Here is a 19,509-nt window from a genome sequence, read left to right as displayed (position 1 = left end):
TGTGTATGTGTGTGTGTGTGTGTGTGTGTGTGTGTGTGTGTGTGTGTGTGTGTAGTGTGTATGTGTGAACACAGTCTGGCTCAAGCAAACTATTTTAATGTTTCTCTTGTGGGGGGCTCAAAATAGATGGAATTATGAGATTTCATTAGCACTCACTACAAAATTTTATTGGCACTCAACACCTCTGCAGCATTTTCCAGGGTATTGTGACATGCCAGGAATAAATGCATAAAGTAGCCAATCATTTAATATCATAGAAGGTGGTACACTGCCTCAATGTGATGGTGTTTGTTGTATTCAGAGCTATAACAGTTGATACATGAGCTTCAGGAAAAAAAATTTTTTTTTAAATCATGGTATCCATTCTTCTTGTAAAGCCTAATAATCGTTTGTCTCTAGTGTTAATAGTTGATCTAACTTCACTGATTTTTTTATGTTGTGTCTCCTAACACTCTCACAGTGCAAGTCAGGGACTCAGGTGTAAAATTAAAGGAACACAAAAACTTAGTCCATAACTACCTCTTTACTCCCAGTTTATAGTAACTACTATACTTGTTTTAAAATATTCTTCAGTAGTAAACAAAGACTATCAGCAATTTAAGAACAGGACGGATCAGTATAAAAATAAGCATTCTCTGTTTCAAATTTTGTTTAAGCACTTTCTCTTTGCTGAACAAGCAAGTCAGCTCTAGTCTTGGACTCAGCTCTACTTTCTCATATATATATATATATATATATATATATATATATATATATATATATATATATATATGGATTTGAGAAAGATAAACAAATGGCTTTTTTCCAACTATAAATTAGCAAGGCTTTCTAATAAAGATGAGCTCTATCCTTCTTGAATATAAACACTTAACGCTTAACCAAAAAGTAAAGCCTAAGCTGTCCTATGCTTTCTTATTTTGTTGTTAGAATGTTTTGTCCAAAACAAAACAACAAAAAACATTTCAAAAACTTTTATTTCCACTTTAACATACACTTATAAAAAGGAGGAAAGTTTTATAAATTTTTCTTAACATATTCTTCCTTAATATCACTCAAGTTTATCCTGAGTATTTAGGGAAATTTACATTCTAGTATACTACTCTCAATAAGACTCGAGGATTTTTCATAGAAAAGGTGCTAGAAAAAGGGTAAGAACTAAAAATGGTAGGAGTCATGTGAGAATCCTGAGTGCTTTTGAGAAAACTCCAAGAAAAATAGACTAGAGTCTTGTAATATTGGTTTCTTAAAAATGTAGATTTTTTTTTCTGGAATCAGTTTTTACATTCCTTCTAAGTGTTTAGCAGATAGAAGACAGTTTGTTTCAGTTGTTATTCATATACTACTATGTGAAAACATGATCCTGCCCTGTGTGGCTTTTTCTTGTGCTTGAACACTTTACTCATGTACTTCTTATATCGCTGAGAATATAAATTGTCTGATTCTCTGAATAAAGTTGACTATTGAATGAGACTTATAGCTACCTTTATGTTAGAATTCATTCTCCAGCCTTCATACTTCCAAATAGAACAGTATAAAGGTGATTCAGGGTAACAGTGTCTCTGCTCACACTAGGGAATTAGCACATGGCAACTCACAGTAACTTTGACAGGATTATCAAGACGTGTGCAAACTCAGGTCAAAACAAATCTTAGCACTAAAGTAGAGCATAGGCACAAAACTGTAGACACCCTGAAGTTGATATTGGAAGTTGACAGCTGCTGAAACAATAAAAGTCAATGTTCTTTAAGGATATGATCTCTGGTATATTGACTATGGCCAATGGGAGAGTCCAAGTTCAAAAATATAATTGGGGAACACAAGTTTGATTTCATGGATTTAAAAAGGCAGGGGAAGGAGTTGAAGAGAATAGATAAATTGGGTGGCTATGGGGTAGGGATGGAAATTAATATGTTTTATGACACTCTCAAAGGATTAATGAACATAATTTTAAAAGAGCATGAGTTATAAATAACATATAATGCTAATTATTTTTCTAACTCATACTCACCTTTTATTTTCCTATGGTATTATAATTGTACAAGTTATAATAATTACAGTAGTTGCATAAAATATACTTATATATACCACAGCAAAAGTGTAACTCAATAGTAAAGTTTTGTAGCTTGAGAATGGTTATTGTAACTCTGTAGAAGTTCATTAAGATATACGGTTTGGGTATTTTTTTGTGTAATTTTTTTAAAGGAAGGATTTTTTCATAATAAAAATTGATAAAATTGTAATTTTAAAAGTTAGCACATCAGCCATTTTGATCAGCGCATGGTTCCCTCAGTAGTTACTAAATTGTGAAAAAAATGTCAACATCTGTGCCTCACTAATACCTGCTTCCTACATTGAGCACAGCTTTAATGTTGGCTGCAAACCCACTCTGGGCTTCCCCCTTCCAATACCAAGTGTTTCCAACTGAAAATGGGGCTTAAGTTAGACACCTGGCACTGGGAATGCAGTACAAATGCTTTCAGCCATCTGGTGTGGTGAATGGAATGTTGTTCCAGTTCCACTTTGGCATGACATGCAAGAGTGTTGCTTTCTGAGCATCTTGAATCATATAGTACCATAAGAGTTATATACTAAAAGAAAATAAGTATGAGCTTTGATTCTCCCTTTCCATTTTTCAAATCATGGGAGGTGAATTGCAGCTGCAAAATGGACCTTGATTCTATCTGCTGACTTTGGCTACATTTGGAAATAAATATATAAAATGTGTGTGGGTTATGTTTTGTTGTTTTTGTTTTTGTTTCTGTCTTTCAAAGTAAGTCATATTTTTACCACAAATATAGTACTATGTTATAATTGTTAATAGTTATGCTTTATGTAGTAGAATTTTGCTATAGGGATTTATAATTTATTTAGATAAAAACACTAAATTCTTAGCCCTCTATTATGCCATCAGTGATGTAGAAATGGTGGTGAATTTCAGTGCGTTAGAGATTTCAATGTGAGGCAAAACAACTGTGACATGAACAAGTAATGGCTATTTTTGTCTTAGTGATAGCATTCAGAAGGAAATGAAGCATTGAAGTAAGGAGGAGTCATAATATAACAGGAGATCAGAAAAACATATTTGTGTCCTGGAGCTTTTGGTAGCAGAATCCTGATATCTGAAGCAGTAGTGGCAGGCATGAACTGTTATGTGAGCTATTTGTGCTATAAGGAACTTGGAAGAGTGAAGAACTTTTTAACATTCCCTCAGTCTCGCAAATCATTAATAATGAATTAAACTGTGGTGTAAGTTTTGAACACTTACTCAGAACTCCATGACACTTTGTTCATGTAAATCTCAAAGCAGCCTACCTGTAAGATTTTTATCATTTCAATACAGTTTCTAGTGAAATCTCTATAATGCAAAAACATAAAAATGTTTGTGGGTTTTCTAAATGAGAATGAACAGGAGAATGGTCTCACTTATGAAAGAACCACCTCTAAAATTTGGAAAGGACCAAAATATATTTTTACTTATTTCCTTGTAAGAAAACAAAAGGAAAAAATGGTAAAAATTTAAAAAAAAAAAAAATGAATTCAGTAACAAAATGTCATTTGAATGTTGGTAGGTAAAAAAAATGTTGGTAGGTATATGATTTATAAAATTTCATCAAATATCTCTATGGAGATATATAAACCATACATCCCTGAGTTAGCAAAAAATATGTGTCTCTAGGGAAACTTCATTCTAACCAATTTATACTCTTATGAGCTTAAAATTTCCCTTCTTAAGAACATGTGGTGAGTAGTAATTCTCAAGGGATAAACATATTTTTTAATAATTCTTTTAAATACCAGTCATTTCAAAGCTACCTGGAAAGCATGGAAAGACAGGAACAGAACGAAAGAAAAATTAACTTCTCTATATACAAAAAAGGTTTATTATTCTTTGTTCATTTTAACAATCAGTAAAAGTTACACACCAATTATGTACAATACTTTCTATGAAGAGACTGAACATATCTGGTCTCTTGAGATACTTCAGGATTCACTCACTCTGAGAATACGTGTATCACAGGGTCTCCTTGCTCCGTCCAGGCTGCGATACTGGAATGTACATGGGGTTGAAATGAATTGCTAGCATAGTGGTTTCTTGTGACATTATCTCAAATTTGAAACCAATGGCCCACCATCCATGTCATAGTTATTAAAATAAATAAAATGCTCAGACCTAGGACTATAAGATTGTTCAGAAAGCTTAAGCAACAATAGATGTGTAGGACAACAGAGTCTTCTTCCTAGTATCCTTCAGATAAAGAATTGTTAACATCCTGAGAATGTTCAAAAAGGAAGAACAAATATTGTGTTAAGCTAAACATACAAATGTTGAAGTTTATGTTTAAAAGTTATCAATTTACAGATCACTCTGTATTTTATGTATTTTAATGTTTAAATAGTCATGGGAACAATAGTTTCTTAAAGCAGACCTTTATGTTTTATATAATATGAACAAATATCAGTTTTCTTCTGACCATTCACAGTTAAAAATACTTCTCATTGTAATATTTGTAGAAGAAGGTTCTGAGTGCTAGCTATAAGGAATATAAACATGTCAACAATTAGCAATAATAGCCTAACATTTGATAAATAATCTATGTATATTTCCATAGGTTAAAGATTATATGTATATATGGACATAAATATATCATAATCATAAGCTCAGAGGGAATAAGGGGTGAGAAAAAAGCAAAATTACAGACTTGATTAGTATGTAAGTATGTATATATTAACTCCACAATTTTGTTTATTTTCTAATATTACACCTCATAGAAAAAATTAAAATACCTTTAGTTTTTGGATGACTGAGTTTAAGTGAAATTTAATGCAGTTCATTAAGGCACTGACTTCAAAACTGATAATCCAAAAAAATGAAATACAGATTTTACAAATATCTCACAGTATTCAGTGCAAAGAGACTGTTCACAAAAATGTTTTTTCTTGCCAAGATTTTGATATGTATTGACTTCCATGTAGCTACATCAACATTCTTTTATGTGTGCTTGAGACAGATACCCATATAAAAAATTTTGCTCCTTACATGAAAATAAATCAAGATTTCTTTTTGGCATTATGACAAAGCTTTTAAAAATCAAAGACTGGGAGTCATAATTGATTTTGGTTTATTATTTTATCTCTAATTAGTACTTATTTTATAAAGGGACCAAAATTAAAAACCTCTTCAGTAATTACACCTCAACATTCATAATTGAAGTATATATCCTTTTATTTATTGAAGAGAAAGCTATGCCTAGACTCTTCAAGTGATTTAACTGATATTTCTAACAGAAAAGTTTTCTCCGGAATATTAATTATCAGTAGAGATTTGGAAGGCTAATAAAACATATATGTCAGATCTGACTGTTTTCAGATTTGACTGCAAATGTTGGGTCAATGAAAAAGGGTATATTCTTGCTCTAATTTACTACCTGCCTATAAATTACTAATAAATTAAAAATATTTGGTTCTACTACTGTCTCTTCTAGTTTTCTTATAAACTTTTTGAAATGTCTATTTATTTTCCTATTTAAAGTTCACGGGATCATGAAAATATTATGAATAAATGGAAAAATCCAGACACAAGAGAGTACAGAAAATATTGGTAAGCCACAGTCTCTGGTTAAAAAATTTGTTTGAAATCTGGACGACTGAGGTATTTGGACTTCTAAAGAGTCAAATAGCATTTATCAGTCTTTCTTTTTCCATTATTCTGTCATGATACTATTTTACATGGCCTTTTATATCTTGGCCATTATTTTCTTATATATTTGTTTTATCATATATTTCTATGGAGTCATAATTTGTATTTTAGAAAGAAACAGTAAACATGATAAACACCTGATACAATGATAAATGAATAAATATAGACTATCTGTTCATGAAACTGTAATTTGAGAAATCAGGATGTAACAACAATACACAAAGAATAGGTATTAATACTTTTCAGTTTTTGTTTGTTTTCATTATTAAAGCTTTTCATCAGGTTATTTTTAATGAAAAATATTAAATTTCTTATTTGGCTCCAGCAATTTTTATGTACTCTTTCATCCTTTATCTTGGAGTATAAGTCATTTTTGTACCCTTCAGTAAATTTTCCTCTATGCCCATGTGTTTAAGGCTCTTCCCCACTTCCTTTTCTACTAGATTCAGTGTATATGTTTTATGTGGTCATTGATCCACTTGTACTTGAGTTTTGTACAAGGAAATAAGAATGGATTAATTTCCATTCTTCTACATGCTGACCTCCAGTTGAACCAGCACCATTTTTTGAAAATTCTGTCTTTTTTCTACTGGATGGCTTTAGCTTCTTTGTCAAAGGTCAAGTGACCATAGGAATGTGGGTTCATTTGTGGGTCTTCAATTCTGTTCCATTGATTCACCTCCCTTTCTCTGTTCCAACGCCATGCAGTTTTTTTCATAATCGCTCTGTAATACATTGAGAGGTCATGGATGGTGATTCCCCCTGAAGTTTCTTTATTGTTGATAATACTTTTTCCTATTTTGGGTTTTAGCTATTCCAAATGGATGTCCAAATTATGTATAAATATTAGAACAGTGGGGTATTGTTTAATAAGGTTTAAAGTAGCTGCTAAACTAAAATATCTCATATTATAAAACTTATGTGTTTTGTTTCCTGACAGCTCAGGTTTGAGTTATAGCCATGACATTTAACATGTTGCATTTCATCTATCACACCTACTGCAGGCCTAGACCTCAGAGCTTATTCCAAGCCAACCACATAGAAGATATCTACAGCAAACTTTCATGGTTTTGTCACATAAAAATCAAAATATATTTTCATAGCTAATTGTTAATTAAAACTCTGTTACAGAAAAGTTTCTTTCCCAGGCAAATTTTTGGTTCATTGAAATTTACTTTTGAAACTTTAAGACCGCTAGTGAAACCAGTTAAATTTTATTTTATGCTTATTAATTTCTTAATAACCTTCAGGATAACTAACGATGAGGTGCCTGTGGAAGAAGCAAGTAAAATACAGCATCACACTTTACTTAATACTGCAGAATTGCTGCAGCTCAGCAGTATCAATCTTCAGAATACTAGATTTTAGATGAAGGAATATAAAATCTGACTAGAAATACACCTAGAAGCTAAACAATACTGGAGCGAAGTATTATATTAGCTTATTTATAGTGTCTAGTTGGGGCATTTTAATCCCATTATACATGCTAAGTATGGTCCTTTGGTTATTCACCAAATGTAAATAAACTCTTCTACTAATATAACATTCTTTTGTTTATTTTACATGATACTAAAACAAAAACAAATATTAGACCCTTGTGGTTTTAAAATTTTTAGATTTCCCTTTCATAGTCTCTAATGATAAAGTTAAATATGTCATATTTCCTCTCATATATAGAATATAGGAAGTAAAAATTAAAACAAAGAAACCATTAATAATGAAAGAAATGATTAGGAAAGGGGATCCAGAGCCAGAGCAAAGGGATGTGGATAAGCGAGGGTAAGGTGGAGCACTACGAAAATATACTTTATACAGATACATAATGGAGGCTGGAGAAAATCTTATTTGTGAATAGCAGTTGTGATTGCTACAAAGAATGTTGGTTCAGTGTCAAGTATCCACTTGATGTATCTTGCCAATCTGTAACTTACAGGCAATATAAGGTTCTATTTTATGCTTGGGGCACCTTCATACACACAAGTAAACACTCATAAAATAAAAACAAATCAATAAAAGGAATGTATGAAAACAAAGCCTGTTTTTTTGAACAATTTTATATGCTCTAATTTATCATCTCAAAATGTTGAAGGAATATCAAGTTCACAGAGCAAACACTGTGCAGAAATATGTGTCATATTAGAGCGTTTTATTTACTTGTAAGTAGATACAATGAAAGTATTGTAGGAAATGAGAACAGAATCATTGGAAACTTTCCTTTTTACAGAGTCCTTGGAGGAGAGTCTTGTCTCCTTTTTTTTGGGTGAAAACATGTCTTTATGACCAATACAAGAGAAGGAATTACTTAAAACTGTGCCCATGTTGGAACAGTTTTAAATAAAATTATTTAGCATGTGCCCCTGACAACAAAGAAACTGATTCTCAAATAGCATGTAAATAGAAAAGTATATTGTTTGACACTGTACTTGAATATGGAATATCCCAAGACTGAAGTTATACGCATGTCTGTTAACACTGATTACATGTATGTTTGTATGTATAAGTCTGAACCTAAAAAAATTGATTTTGCTCACTGAATTAATGATTTTTAAAATACAAAACAGTCAGAGAAGATGCAAACACCAAAAAGCTCCTAACGCAAAATGTCCAGAAGATCCAGGACACAATGAAAAAACCAAACCTAAGGATAATAGGAATAGAAGAAGGTGAAGAATATCAACTAAGGGGCACACTATATATCTTCAACAAAATTATAGAAGAAAACTTCCCTACCCTTAAGAATGAGATGACCACAAGCATAAAAGAAGCCTACAGAACTCCAAGTAGATTGGACCAGAAAAGAAACTCTTCCCAACCATAATACTCAAAATTTCAAGTGTTCAAAACAAAAAAAAGAATACTAAAAGCAGTAAGGGAAAAGGGTCATGTAACATATAAAGGCAGACCAATCAGAATCACACCCGAATTCTCAACAGAGACTATGAGAGCTAGAAGATCCTGAACAGACATCATACAGACCCTAAGAGAACACAATGCCAGCCCAGGATACTATACCCAGCAAAACTTTCAGTCACCATAGATGGAGAGACCAAGATATTCCAGGACAAAACTAAATTTACACAATATCTGACCACAAATCCAGCCGTACAAAGAATAATAGATGGAAAACCCAACACAAGGAGGGAAACTACATCCTAGATAAATCAAGAGAATAACTAAGCAAGAAAACCAAAAGAAGAAAGTCACACAGGCATAATTCTACCTCTAAAAGCAAAAATAGCAGGAAACAGCAACAACTATTCCTTAATATTTGTTAACATAAATGGACTTAATTCCCTAATAAAGAGACATAGACTATCAGACTGGATACATAAACTGAATCCAGCATTTTGCTGCATACAGGAAACTCATCTCAGAGACAAAGACAGACACTATATCAGAGTAAACAGCTTGGGAAAAAACCTTGCAAGCAAACAGCCCTTAGAAACAAGCTGGAGTAGCCATTCTAATATCAAATAAAGTAGATTTACAACCAAAGCTTATCAGAAAAGGTAAGAAATGACACTTTTTACTCACTATGGGTAAAATTTGTAGTTTTTTTTTTTTTTGTTGTTCTAAGTCTGAACTACTCTGAATCACAAGAAATGTATGCAGAGATGAATTTAGAAACATTAACCACCCATCCCCATGAACATTGTAACTCAATTTTCTTGTATGATTTCAATAAAGGACTGGGGTTGAATCAAATCTAATGAGTACTCTCACTTCCCAGTTCAGGAGTTCTCACTGCAAGAAGAACCTATCATCTTTCTCAATTGTGTGTTCTCTCTCTCTCTCTCTCTCTCTGTGTGTGTGTGTGTGTGTGTGTGTGTGTGTGTGTGTGTGTTTGTGTGTGTGTTTGTGGTTGGTTGGTTGGTTGGTTGGTTGGTTGGTTGGTTGGTTGGATTTGTTATTGAATAGTTTATGTATTTATATTTCAAAAACTATCTTCTTTACCCTCTCTGCCATTCCTCATCTCCCTGGTTCTTGAGGATGCTACCCACCCACTCACCTCCTCATACATCACTGCACTGTCGTTTCTCTACACTGGAAAAACAAGCCTTCATAAAACAAACAGCTTCTCCTAGTAATGCCAGACAATGCCATCCTCTGCTACATATGAGGCTGGAGCCATGCTTCCAACCTCCCACCCCAAATGTGTACTCTTTTGTTGGGGAGGCTCTGGTTGGTTGATATTGTTGTTCATCCCATGGGGTTGCAAACCCCTTCAGCTCCTTCCGTCCTTTCTCTAACTCTTCTATTGGGGTCCCCTTGCTCAAGTTCCAAGCATCCCCATCTATATTTGTAAGACTCTGACAGAATCTCTCAGGAGACATCCATATCAGGCTCCTGTTACCAATCACTTCTTGGCATCGGTAAGGGTGACTGAGTTTGGTGGCTGCATACAGGGAGGAACCTCAGGTAGAGCAGTCTCTGGGATGGCCTTTTCTCCAGTCTCTGCTCCACCCTTTGTCCCTGTATTTCCTCCCATGAGAATTTTGTTCCCCCTTCTAAGAAGGACTGAAGCATCCACATCTTTGTCCTCCTTCTTGAGCTTCACATTGTCTGTGAATTATGGATAATCCAAACTTTTGGGCTAATATCCACTAACCAATAAGTACATACTATGTGTGTTATTTTGTGTCTGGGTTACCTCACTCAGGATGATATTTTCTAGTTCCATCTATGTGCCTAAGAATTTCATAAAGGTATTATTTTTAATACCTGAATAGTACACTATGTGTAAATGTACCACATTTTCTGTATTCATTCCTCTATTGAAGGATATCTAGATAGTTTTCAGCTCTTGGCTAATATAAATAAGGCTACTATGAACATAGTGGCGCATGTGTTCTTACTATATGTTGGAGCATCTTTTGGGTATATGCCCAGGAGTGGTATAGCTGTGTCATCAAGTAGAACTATGTCCAATTTTCTGAAGAACCGCCAGACTTATTTACAGATTGTTTTTACCAGCTTACAATCCCACCAACAATGGAGGACTGTTCCTCTTTCTCCCCATCCTCTACAACTTCTGTTTTCACCCGAGTTTTTCAACTTAGCCATTATGATTGGTGTGAGGTGCAATCTCTGGGTTGTTTCGATTTTCATTTCCCTGATGGCTGAGGATGTTGTATATTTCTTTGGGTGCTCCTCAGCCATTTACTATTTCTCAGTTGAGGATTCTTTCTTTAGATCTCTACCTTATTATTTCAAAGGGTTATTTTGTTCTTTGGAGTCTAACTTCTTGAGTTCTTAGTATATATTAGATATTAACCCCATATTGGATGTAGGATTGCTAAAAATCTTTTTCCAATCTGCTGGTTACCGTTTTGTCCTATTGCTAGTGTTCTTTGCCTTACAGAAGCCTTGCAATTTTATGAGGTCCCATTTGTCAATTCTTGATCATAGAGCCTAAGACATTGGTTTTCTGTTCAGAAAATTTTAATCTGGGCCTATGTGTTTGAGGCTCTTCCCCACTCACTGTTTTATTAGTTTCAGTGTATCTGGTTTTATATGTAGGTCCTTAATTCACTTAGACTTCAGCTTTATTCAAGGAGATAAGAGTGGATCAATTTGCATTCTTCTACACGCAACCTCCTATTGAACCAGCACCATTTGTTCAAAATGCTATCTTTTTTCCACTGGATGGTTTTAGCTCCTTTGTCAAAGACCAAGTGACCATAGGTGTGTGGGTTCATTTAAGGATCTTCAATGCTATTCTACTAATCTACCTGCCTGTCTCTGTACCAATACTGTGCAGGTTTTGTCACTATTTTTCTGTAATACAGCTTGAGGTCAAGGGTGGAGATTCTCCCGGAATCTTCTGTTAATGTTGAGAATAGTTTTTGTTACCCTGGGATTTTTTGTGATTCCAATGAATTTGCAAACTGCTATTTTCTTTTTTTATTGCCTATTTTTATTTACATTTGAAATGTTATGTTTCTTTTCCAGTTTCCTCTCCAGAATTCCCCTAACTCATCCTCCCCTCACCTCTATTAGGGTGCTCCCCTACCCAAGGACCCACTCCCTCCTACCTTCCTACACTGGCATTCCTCTACACTGGGGTATCAGTCTTTCACAAGACCAAGAGCCTCTTCTTTTATTGATGACCCTAAGACCATCCTCTGCTAAATATGCTGCTAGAACCATGAGTCACTTTATGTGTACTCTTTTGTCAGTGTTTTGCTCCCTAGGAGATCTGGGGTGTATGGTTGGTTGATATTGTTGTTCTTCCTGAAGATCTTTACCAATCATACATCCAATTGAGGGCTAATATCCAATATATACAAAGAACTCAAGAAGTTAGACTCCAGAAAAATCAAATAACCATATTAAAAATTGGGACAGAGTTAAAGTATACTCCTGGCTGGTCCCTTTTTGTAAAGTAATTAGAACAAAAGTGGGGTCCTACCTGTGGGCTTTGGAGTGAGACCACTCCTGGAAAACTACCTCACTCTAGGTAAGTCTTGGATACTGAGATAATTGTGTTCTTTCTTATTGAGTATCCCTAGTTCCTGGTGACCCCAAACTTGTGCCAAGGCTAGACCCTAGCAATTTTTATTAATTATATTATTTATTCAACATCCCACATGTCGTCTCTCTCCTAGTCCCGTTATTCACCCCACCTCCTCTTCTCTTTGGCTCTGAGAGGATGCTTCTCCTGCTAGGCATTCTCCTGGGACATCAAATCTTTTCAAGATTAGGAGTATCCTGGGGCCAGGCTAGGTAGTTCTCTACTACATATGTTCCTGGGGCCTCAGACTGACCCATGTATGCTCTTTGGTTGGTGTCTTAGGCTCCCGGAGCTCCCAGGGGGCCAGGCTCCTTGACATTGTTGATCTTCCTATGGGGTTGTCATTCTCTACAGTTCCTTCAAGCATTCCCCTAATTTTTTTATAGTGTTTCTAGACCTCAGTTTAATGCTTTGCTGTGAATAGCTGGATTAGTTTTAGTCTGGTGCTGGTAGAACCTCTCAGATGCAAGCCAAGCAAGGCTTCTGTCTGCAAGCAGAACATAACCAAGAATAGCCATCACAGAGGCATAAAAATGGTATGCTCCGTCTAGTTTTCTAAAGCATATACATATAAATGGTATTGAATGTTCTCTTTATTACTTATATTTTTTGTTGCTCAAAAACACGTTTGAGTCTTCTTTCTGACTTTCTTCTGCTTACTAATGGAACATGCATCTCTTTATTGCCTTCATTATATAATTTATGAGAGGAGTAAGGACCATAGATTTTGAGAAACAAAACATTCTTTGTTTTTACTAATTGATGTTCTTGTGATTACTCATGACATTTTAACAATGGTGTCATTCAATATGACTTACTGTCCAATTCAAATATTACTACCATATTTATACTCAGAAATGTTTATAGCTTCTGATCTGGGGTGGTGAAGATGCACTCATAGCTCTTGAACTAATGATACTAGAGAGCTTCTTAGAAGAAATGTCAGTAATTTTCTACATAAGGATGGAAAAAATATATCACTACAGCTCAACTGAAAGCATTCCAGGCTGTAAGGGGCCATTTGTCTACTAAAGACATAATAATTTTAAGTACTAGAAGCCACTGAGGCATATACTCAGAGAACTAATGATGATGACATGGGTTACATTGCATTATTGTGCCTTCACAAGGGCAATGCTAGAACAATACTATTGACAGTTTAAAATGATTACTTCTTATTTGTCTATCACCCTCTCACACACACTCATCACAATTCAGACACTGAACATATACATGCCACAGAAGTACAAACACACATAAACACATATAGCACATATATATACATACTATATATATGTATATATATATATCATATATGTGTCACCTATATACATAAGCACATATAAAATTATTATCACGCATATTATATATTCATCATATATAAACCATGCATACCTATATGTACACACACATAAGCATATGCATAAATCACGCATTTATAAATGTAACTATTCAAAAATACCACATATACACATGAACCACACCAACATATGTACACGCATTTTGATTACTTTCTATAATGGACTGGACTGGAGCATGGACACTCAGTATTATCAATTATGTTTGTTTATGAAAACTGGCAAATAAAGAAAGAAAAAGACAAAGAGAAGAAGAAAGGAAGGAAGGAAAAAATGAACATATTTTCTCTTTTGTTAGGTGCACCTTAAAAACATTTAATTAAAATATTTAAGACCAATCTTGTACACAATTCTATACTATATTTTAAAACATCAACCAAAATATTGATTTTACAAAATGGTTGGATGACAATCAAGCCAGCAATGATTGTGCATTTTTTTAATGCTAAAAACCGTGTAGAAGTCTTTTTAGTATTCCAGTTAATTTCGGGATATAAACAGATGCCTACTTTCTTTAGTTCTGCACTTAAAGATTTCAAAATAAAATCAATATAAATGTTTCTATTGAAGATAATGATTTTTTTCTATCATTATTGTTTTTTATTTTTGTCTTATTATTTATTTGTTCCTTTATTCCTCCATCTACTAAAACAACAGAATAAAAAAATCAGGAGTTTAATGAGAAAACCATCTGAATATAATGAAATATTGTACCAGGGTGTGAAAGATTAGCAAATGGGAAAATTATACCCTTAAATTTATCTATAAATCTTAAATTGGTGATAATTACATAGTTATCAAAAAGTACCAGAAATAATCAACTTATGTAAGAAAAATAATTGGCATTTGGTATCAGAAGTTTCAGTCCAAAATTTGTTAATCCTTACTCTGGACTTTTAATGAGGACAGCATATCTTACCAGATATCTGTGATGGAGTAAAGTGATCAATCCATGTACTGCAAAGCAGTGTAGAGTCTTAGTGTGGATTCCCACCACTTCCTCTCAGGACGCCTCCGTCATCACCAAGTGACATGAAGACATACCATTAGGCTTCACCAATCAAAAGGCCTGCCATCTCCTCATGCTTTCACTTTGGTCATCAATGTTGTAACCATTGGCCAAATTCGTGCAGTCTACAGTACAGACCTCTGTCACTCTCTAAAATGAGTGCCACTTGTCTTTTCAGTGAAGCCAATGAGCTTTTCTGATTCCCACTTGTACTCTTCAGCTTCAACTTTGATATTGTTTGGGTTCTCTGCCTTTATTGTCTGAATCCCTCCAGTAGGTAGTCTGTTATCCAAAACCATGTTTCATGTTAAAACTTTTACCTCTGTTTTTCCTTATTGTTCTAACATTTTCAAAACAAATTTCTCCTGAGTTATGTAAGAAGTCTGTTTACAAGTTGATATCTGAGAAAAACAGTGTAATATAACTGAAGGCATTTATAATTTTGAAAATGTAGGGAAGGTGTTCCTCTTATTTGTGAAAATTTGATTTGCATAGTGGGACCACAGGCTCATATTTGCCAGGAGACAATGATATTAAGTCAGATGACAACTTTTGGGAGTTAATTCTCTAAAAGCATGATTTCTAGGAGTTGGACTCTGGTCCTGAAATTTGAGGAGTTGGATCTTTTACCCACTGAGCCATCTCACCCATGGAAAAATTTTAGCAGTGGAATCATTACTTTCAATTTGGATTAATTATAATTCTAAACATAGAGTCAATTTATTAATTTATTTTCTTAATTGAAATTAGAAAATAATTATTAAGATATTTCTTGAAATATTTTTGGTGTTTGTTAATTGAATTTTTTCACCTTTGGTCTCTCAGTACAAAAAATTTACTAATCTTATATAATGCATGTGTAAGTTTTTTTATCATTTTGTTTTATTGGTTATTTTATTTGTTTTTTACATTTCAAATATTATTCCCTTTCTCAATTTTCCCTCTGAAAATCCCTTATCCCATCAGCCCCCCCATCCTCTATGAGGGTGCTCCTCCCACCCATTCACTCCTGCCTCACAGGTTGTATTTCTGTTCTCTCTTTAAAAATTAGTAATTCTAGCATTTGTTTCTGTGTTATTAGCTCCTTCATTATTTAGAATGAGAAAAGTAAGAGTATTATGTGAAAAATGAGAGGATTATTTTTCTTCATTGCCAAATACCCATGGAATGAAATAAATCTAGTGCAGTGCTGGAAATCTAGGAATGGTGCCATCAAATGAAAAAAAAAAAAATCGCTTCTGGGAACAAAACACTGGTAGGATAGAATTACTGGCAAAACACCCAGGACTGCAGATTGTCTGGTTCTGTGTGTCATGGAAATATCTATAAAAAGTATGAGCTGTACCCAGAACTCCTCAGTAGCCAGGTATCCAGCCCAATGCAAGGTTAGCTATGCCATGCCATTAAACATAGGACTATATAGAACACTTTTTGTAACCTAGTATTTAAGGTCAACAAATTGGACTCACATCATTGGATTGTAATATAGATTCCTAGAATGTAACAGAATAAAAAAAAAATGCCACTTTTAATGGCAGAATAGTACCGAATTAAAATAAACTGCTCTTCTCTTCTCTAGAGTCTACAATAGTTGCATACTAGTGAATTTCTCTTGGAATGCAATTACATTACTTTAAAAATATTTAATGATTAGAAAACCAGAAAACTATGCATTACGTTATGATGTAGTTCAGACTTAAAACACTTGCCTGCAATGCTCAAAGTGTGGATTCTATCCCATATGTATAGGTATAGGTACAGGTATATTAAATCATTTAAAGTATACTTTTGCTTAGTAGTCCCAGTGGGATCCACCCTCACCCAAGTTAAACAAACAAACTTGCACACTCTGAGTTATGATGTATCAGATCTTGAGACTTTTAAAAGGCCAAGAAACAGAAGATAGCAAGCACTCTCTGTTACAGAGGGCCTCTGAAGACATAATAGGCAGGCCACAATTATTGCCAATGTAAAAAGGCTATCCTTTATGTCTATCAGAAACCTGAGAATAGAAATACATAGATCTGTCTTTTCAAAGTGAATAGTCCTGAGCAATGGTCTCAGCATAATTATCAAAGCTTAGTGAAGGTTTCTTGTGTGTCAGATGCTTCGCAAGAGATTCATATGGTAAGTTCCATGTACTTTTGTTGTACTTAACCAATTTTTCAAACTTTTTAATAATGAAGTTACTATTCTTTCTGAAGTTGAATTCTAAGAGCTAAATCCCCTAATTAGTAGCTGAGAAGACCAGATGGGAGTCTAAGTAACAATAACCCACGTTAATTATTGTGAATTAAAATCACCAAATAAATACAAACCAAAAGTATGTAAGAAAATACAATATTGAGAACCATCAGCTCCCCGCTGTGTCCAGATGATACCTTGAAGCAAGAGAGCAACGGGGCAGCTCTAGCTAAGGGCAAGAACCTGTGCCTGGTGGTTAACGGTCCTGGAAACATTCGCCTGGAAAACTATTCAAGCCCTGAGTTGGACCCAAATGACATATTACTAAAGATGCATTCAGTGTGGATTTGCAGCTCAGATGTTCACTACTGGAAGCATAGCCCAATTGGGGATTTGGTTTTGAAAAAGGCTTAGGCATGAAGCTGCTGAACAGTCACAAAAGCAGGAGTGTCGGTGAAACATCTAAAACCTGGGAATCGGGTAGCCATTGAGCCTGGTGTTCCCTGAGAAATAGATGAATACTGCAAGATCAGCAGATACAATCTGATAGCATCTATCTTCTTCGGTGCCGCACCCCCAGATGATGGAGACCTCTGCTCTTCTACAAGCATAGTGCTGACTTCTGCTATAAGCTTCCTGACGGTGTCACTTTTGAGGAAGGAACCCTGATTGAGCCTCTCTCAGTAGGGATCTATGCCTTCTGTCGAGGTTCAGTTTCCCTAGGGAACAAGGCCCTTGTGTGTGGAGCTGGGCCAGTTGGGATAGTCACTTTGCTTGTGGCCAAAACAATGGGAGCTACTCAAGTAGTGGTGACTGACCTATCTGCTCGGTTGACCAAAGCCAAAAAACTTGGAGCAGATTTCACCATCCAGGTTGCCAAAGAAACACCTCAGGAAATTATCAATACGGTGGACAGTCTGCCGGGGAGCAAGCCAGAGGTCACCATTGAACGCACAGAAGTGGAGTCCTCCATCCAGATCAGCATCTCTGCCATTCACTCTTCTGGGGCCTTGGTGATTGTGGGAATGGGCTGCGAGATGGTCAATATACCCTTAGTGCACGCACCTGTGCGGGAGGTGGATATCAAAGGCGTGTTTCGATACTGCAACACGTGGCCGGTGACAATCTCTATGCTTGCATCGAAGACTTTGAATGTAAAACTATTAGTTACCCATAGGTTTCCTCTGGAGAAGGCTGTAGAAGCATTTGAAACATCAAAACAGGGAGTGAAGTTGAAAGTTATGATTTGGTGTGAACCCAAGGACCAGAACTCCTAAGCGTGAGTTGATCTATGCCCTCAGCCCACTCTCTCATCATCTAAGGGCTAAATGTCTAGAACAGGAGGCCATTATGCTGAGAGCATTAGAACAAACAAACAAACAAACAAAAATCCCAGTATTATCCCGGTTTTGTTAAACATATCACAATATATATATGCATAAATACTGAGATACTTTTATAAATATACATTTGTATATATTTTAAATAGACTGCTAATTAGCACTACCACATTTACCCAAAACTATCAATACTTCAAGAAATATTTGTCAAAAGACTGAGACATTAATAGTCAATAGTTTTGCATATTTTAAATAGGTTATATTATTACATTAATTAATCGGGAGAATCCCTATTCTTAAATGGAGGCCAAATATTGTATATAGTTAATATACACTCTCTTCACAAATCAGGATATTCATCTAGAAGTCTTGGATTTGGACTAGTGAAATGATTCAGAGGTAAAGGGAGCTTGCTCTGAGACTGATAATTTGAATTTGATCTCTTTGACCAACATATTGAACGAGAGAATAGACCTCAAGCGTTCCTGACTTCTACATGTATGATGTAGCAGACATGTGTGCCTACAAACATATACATACATAAATAAAAAAATCAACAAAGCACAATATTTTTATTATAAATTAATATTGGATTTTACCTATGACAATGGACAGCCTTGTCTTTTATCAGTTAATAGCTCACACTCGAATTATACATGGCCTGTAATTTTATTGTTTTACATACTGATCTTTATGCAGAAATTAGCAACTGAAAATGTTGAAACTAAAGGCACTTAAGTAATCTCATCTGGGTTCAATATTCTCTATTCTCCAAGTTTCTAAGGTCCTGACCAACAATACTTTGGGCTTAAGATGCTCCTTGGTTTTAATGCAGTACAAATGCAGTGCAATAAAGCAACAACAATGTGTTTGGTCAGGGCAAACTGCCTCAGAGATAACTGTTCCTATAGAGCCTTATGCATCTGTCAAGGAAGTAAATGACCCAGACAGTAGATTGTAGATTACCAATAGAGTTTCAAGGCTAAAATGAGTTCCAAATATGAAAAACAGATCCTCCAATGTAATCAAGGTGTGTCTCTTGGTTGACCTTTAAAATTGAAAAAAAAGAAAAAGAAAAAAGAAAGAAAGAAAAAGAATAAAGAAAAAAACCCTTTCAATGGGATGGTTACCTGAGACCTCCTAAGTGTTTTTTAATAATAAAGCAATAAAATAATGAGAATTTAAGAAGTAAAAAGGACAGGAACAATATGTGCAATGTAATTGTAGCCCTTTAAAAGACTTAACACTGGAAATTGCTTTTTCCCCACTGACTGGAATTTTGCTTTTCAGCTCTGATGATTCAGAAACTTTATGGAGCATGAATTGATTTGATTTTCTCCAATGCACTGTTAACTCTTTAGCATAAAGGAAGCATACAGACAAGTGAGTGGGTGGAGGAAGAGTGA

At 34.8% G+C, this 19,509-nt stretch overlaps 1 pseudogene across 1 annotated transcript; it reads left to right on the top strand.

The window, feature by feature from the left end:
* The first annotated feature begins 3,736 nt into the window (after window positions 1-3,736).
* LOC308428329 (sorbitol dehydrogenase-like) lies at window positions 3,737-18,040 on the top strand (annotated as a pseudogene). The gene is made up of 3 exons: window positions 3,737-3,741; window positions 6,949-7,037; window positions 16,954-18,040. The product of its transcript is annotated as a sorbitol dehydrogenase-like (transcript).
* The last annotated feature ends 1,469 nt before the right edge of the window (window positions 18,041-19,509 follow it).

Source organism: Micromys minutus (genome assembly GCF_963924665.1).
Source record: "Micromys minutus genome assembly, chromosome: 12".
In the NCBI taxonomy this organism is placed as follows: Eukaryota; Metazoa; Chordata; class Mammalia; order Rodentia; family Muridae; genus Micromys; species Micromys minutus.
The sequence above is the reverse complement of the archived record's forward strand: the minus strand, read 5'-3'. Positions and strand labels throughout refer to the sequence as shown.